This window comes from Piliocolobus tephrosceles, chromosome 4 (genome assembly GCF_002776525.5).
Source record: "Piliocolobus tephrosceles isolate RC106 chromosome 4, ASM277652v3, whole genome shotgun sequence".
NCBI lineage: Eukaryota > Metazoa > Chordata > Mammalia > Primates > Cercopithecidae > Piliocolobus > Piliocolobus tephrosceles.
This window is the reverse complement of record NC_045437.1, coordinates 120,295,122-120,299,837: the sequence shown is the minus strand read 5'-3', so window position 1 is coordinate 120,299,837 and position 4,716 is coordinate 120,295,122. Positions and strand designations below refer to the sequence as shown.

General features: G+C 45.1%; 1 long non-coding RNA gene across 1 annotated transcript; it reads right to left on the bottom strand.

Moving 5' to 3' along the window:
• Positions 1-225: 225 nt before the first annotated feature.
• On the bottom strand, positions 226-3,542 carry LOC111547233. Its single transcript, XR_002733057.1, has 2 exons — positions 3,452-3,542; positions 226-1,781 (listed from the first exon to the last, which is right to left on the bottom strand). It is a non-coding gene; the product is annotated as an uncharacterized LOC111547233 (long non-coding RNA).
• Positions 3,543-4,716: the final 1,174 nt, after the last annotated feature.

Genomic DNA, 4,716 nt, shown 5'->3' with positions numbered 1-4,716 from the left:
ATTCACAGTGCAGAAATCTGCAGTAAGAGGTACATATTGGCTTGACTTCATGTTCCAATCTGAGGAAGCCTAATTGTGAAGGCGCTTTTTGGTTGTTTTAAATCTAACGTTGACTATGGAAAGCATAGAATGTTTTGCTTTTACACACTGCAGAAGTTTGGACAAAGTTGCAAAATCCTACATGAAGGGATATTTTCTTCTTCCTCTCATGTCCTTTGAAACAGATTCATTTCTCCTTTCATCTTTTAATGAAAATTTAGCTTTTCTTTCTGGCAAGACCTTAGGGTGAGGTTTAGAACAAATTTCAGTTAGGCAGAGAGAGTAAATGCAGTGTCTGGTTGTGGTAGAATCATTGGCTTTGGAATTAGATTAATGTGGTTTCCAATCCCAGCTCTGGCATATCTGTGAAAGCGTGACTTGCAGATAGGTGACCACAAACACCAGAGCCATAAAGATGATAACGTGCCTCATGCTGAGGTTGGACTATTTGCAAAGCACCTAGCTCAGCCCCTTTAGGCTCAAGCTTCATTTAATCCTCACAATGACCCCAAGAGGTAGTTTACATTTACAGAAGAGGTGGGTAACTGAGGCTCAGGCCCAATATGGTTAAGAAATGGAAACGAGTTTCCCCCCAGGCGAGGTAGCTTTGAAGCTGGAGCTCCCAGCCACTCTGACATATTGTTGTGTAATTATTGCTATTACTCTTGACAGACTAACCTCTCAGATAAGACTTTGCTACTTATATAATGCAAAACCTTCTTTTCCCAACTGGACTGTGATTTCTTTGATTAAAGTGTTTGCATCTCCTTCATCTCTGTATTTCTCACCCCCTCAATCCCAGTGGAAAGTGATTTGTACATTCTAGAGGTTCATGAAATATCAATTGACTGACATAAGTGGGCTTTGGAGAGCCTCCAGCTTTGGTTTTGCAACAGCAGACCTCTCTTTCCCTGTCTACTTGTCTTTTAAAAAATCATCTTACATATGATTGACCCTTCATAAAGGTAAACATTTCAAATGCAGAACATTCAGAAACTCTAATGAAGAAAAAAATGATTTATAATTCCACTACCAAAAGGTATCGTTTTGTCTGATTTCCTTCCAATCTGCCTGTGCAGAGATTTATGTTATTGCTCTTTACAAATGTGTATTTTTTACAATAAAAATAGTACATTTGCACATTAGGAATGGGGGAAAAAACTGAAAAATAATACAAGTTACTCAGAATATCACAACCAAGAGTTAGCTGTTGTTAACATTCTGACACATGTTGATTTTACTTCATGTTCCAATCTCAGGGAGCCTAATTATGAAGGTGTTTGTTTGTTCAGTTATTTTCAGTTTAAAGTTGAATATGGAAAGTATACGATTTTTTATTTACTCTAAATGGCCGCATGATATTCCACTGTGTGACTGAACCAAAAATCATTTATCTAGTTCCAAGTTGTTGGGCATACAAGTTGTTTTCAATCAGTCGCTTTATACATACCAGTGAAATAAACATCCCTGCTGTTGCTGCTGAAGGATTCTCTGGTCATGGACCAGGGGTAGAGGTAACTGGAGTGGGCCCACATGGCTCTCGGACTCCACAATCTGAGTTTCATCTGCCTTCCACTGTTGTTCTTTTCAGTAGGGGTCCGCCTGCATCACCTGTGCATCTGAGCCCATCTAATGCACTGGATTCATCTGGAGGATGAATATGTTTCCAGCAAGGAACTGACTTTGTGGGTTCCCCTAGGAATTTCCTGCAAGTTTTCTAGTGTGTTGGCTTCTGATTTCTCCTGTAGGTAGACATACAGAAATAGAGGGCAAAAAATAGAAAAAGAGACTTTTAAAAACTAATTTATGCACATAAAAAACATTCCAACAGTTTAGAGACAGCAAAAAAGAAAAAAGTCATCTCTCTTTCTCTCTCTCTTCCTCAGATGCCTTATTCCCTTCCTAGAGGCAGCTGTTGCCCAGTTTCTCCTGTTTTCTTCCAAAAGAGTCTGCAGTCACCTCTCTATCCACTCACACAATCATCTCTATCCACCTGTTCGTTTGTTCAGCTATCTTTTATCGATTTATATATGTAAGTAGCTATTGATCCACCCAGTCATCCATCTGTAGAAAAATCAGGAATGTTTAAATGAGTAGTTATCACAAATACGGCATTTCAGAGGGGGCTTTAGAAGGTAGGAGTGTGGGTCCCCAGCTCACCACCCACCCACTTTGTAACTTTGGCCAAGAGGCTCTGCTGCTCTTGGCCTGTCTCCTCCTGTGTAAAATGAGGCCGACAACACTCCCAGGGGGCGGTGAATGTGCCCTGGAAAGTGGAGACAGGGAGTGGATGGAAAGGCCTGGAAAGGCCCGTGGAGGGTGCTGCTCTCCGCTCAGGCCTGCAGTGAGGGAAGACCCAGCGTGCTTTTTCACCCAAATGAGGGGAGCAGAAGAGGGCAGAGGGAAGCGAGGAAGGTGAGGGAGTACCCCCCCTGGCTCTCCTACCGCTTGGTGGAAGGGACAGGGTGATGTTTCATAAACATTACCTCACGTGTTTTCAGGGAGATAAAGTGTTTAGTAAACGATGTTGGAGGAGGACTGGCCTGGAGAGTCATCCGCATGACCACCACCAGGACACACGGCTGCCTGCTTGGACTGGCTTCAGGGGCCTCCAGCTCAGCTTGCCCAAAATACAGGAACCAGCAAGTGGAGCTGGCTCTATTTAGTGTAAATAGAGGCAAATACTCTCATGCTGAAGGACAAAGAGGTTATGCAGGAAGAGGGCCGGCAGCCTCCTCTGGTCAGGAGTCAAGGTCTATGGGCACCGGGAGCCCAGCACTTCCATGTGGGGTTCAACTCTCTGGAGCTGGGGTTTGCCACAGGGGTTCCATGTAGCACAACCCCACAGGGAGGCATTGACATAAAACACCATGGGAGTGGTGCCCCTGGAGTTGTGTAGCGGGGTGCCTGGTGCAGGCACAAGGAAGTGGTCACCATTTGTTTACAGGGCCGACCATCTAGGATCCTAGGAAACCTGAACCGGCCACCAAGTCCCCTACTGTCCACCATTTACCCTCCTCTCAACCACAGGAGGGCCCTTGGCTGCATCAGGTTGGCGCTGGGCAGTAATGGTGTATTCTTCCTTATCAGAGTAAGACTCCCCTCCATTCCCGCACAGTCGAGTCAAGGGTGGCAGCAGCACAAGATGCTTTCCCTGAGCCAGTCCTCTCTGGACCCTTGCCAGGGAGCAGACATGTCACAAATGTACAAATCTGAGCTCAATGAGGAATGTCTTTGCTAACTCTCAGGGCCCCTAGGCATGGACAATGGACCAGACCCCATCCTATTTTCTTTTTCAATTAACGTTCCTGACACATTAATAAATGAGGAAATTCTAATACAGATTTGCAAAAATTGTGATACAATTGAAACTCTTGCATTTAACAATTTAATGCTTTCAACATATACTCACCCAAACACACTGACTTGGCGATGATATCGAGTCTGAAGTGGAAAGCCTTCATGAATATCCGGCCCAGGGCAAATTTCTCTCTGGCTCTACTCTGTCAAAGGAAATGAGAATTTAGCTTAGTGAGTGGTGATGTCCTCCTCACTGGAGGCATGTAAGCAGAATGGATACCACTGAGGGAATCACTGCATAGGCCTGAAGCTGTCTGGGAAATGTGAACTGCAGGACATCTCCAGCACCAAGGTATATTTGGTTCTAAATCTAGTTGTAGAGAAGTCCTGGCTGGGCACGACGGGTCATGCCTGTAATCCCAGCACTTTGGGAGGCGGAGACGGGTGGATCACCTGAGGTCAGGAGTTCAAAACCAGCCTGGCCAACATGATGAAACCCTGTCTCTACTAAAAATACGAACATTAGCTGAGCGTGGTGGTGTGCTCCCGTAATCCCCACTACTCAGGAGGCTGAGGCAGGAGAATCGCTTGAACCCTGGAGGAGGTGGTTGCAGTGAGCCGAGATTGCGCCACTGCACTCCAGCCTGGATAACAAGAGCAAGACTCCATCTGAAAAAAAAACCAAAACAATCCTTCCTGCTGGGCTGAGCTGACTTGGCTGTGAGCAGAGGCAGAGTCTGGGAGGCACCCCACCCTGAGCAGCTTTCCTGGAACTGCATAGTGTTTGATGAAATGGATTGAAAACTCAATTTCCAGCTCAGTGCCAATTTGGGGTCAAATGATATATTTCATTTTTGTCAAAGCGCTTTGTTTTTCTGAGCCTCAGTTTCCTCATCTGCAAAATGGGAGTGATACTTCCTGACTTGCGGGGCTGTGGTAAAAACCAAATAAGATAGTGTATGTCTGGACCAACTCAGCATCAGGCACACAGTGAGCACTCACATACGTGGCGTGAGAGGTGCGAGGCACCCCCTGAACTAAAACACTAAATCAAAAAGCAGATATGGAGCTGGGCTTGGTGGCCCACACCTACAATCCCAGCTTCTCAGGAGACGGAAGCGGGAGGATCCTTTGAACCCAGGAGCTTGAGTTCAGCCTGGGCAACATAGAAAGACTCCATCTCTAAAATAAAATAAAATAAAATAAAATAAAATAAAATAAAATAAAATAAAATAAAATAAAATAATTAAAGAGAAACGATATGGGGAGGAGCTCTTTCTGGCTTTCCCTCCTGGCTCCAATTCCACAGCTCTGGAATCTCCACCTGGCAGGCCCTTTAGCTCTGAACTCAAATGCCTGGCCTTTTTCTGGCAGTGT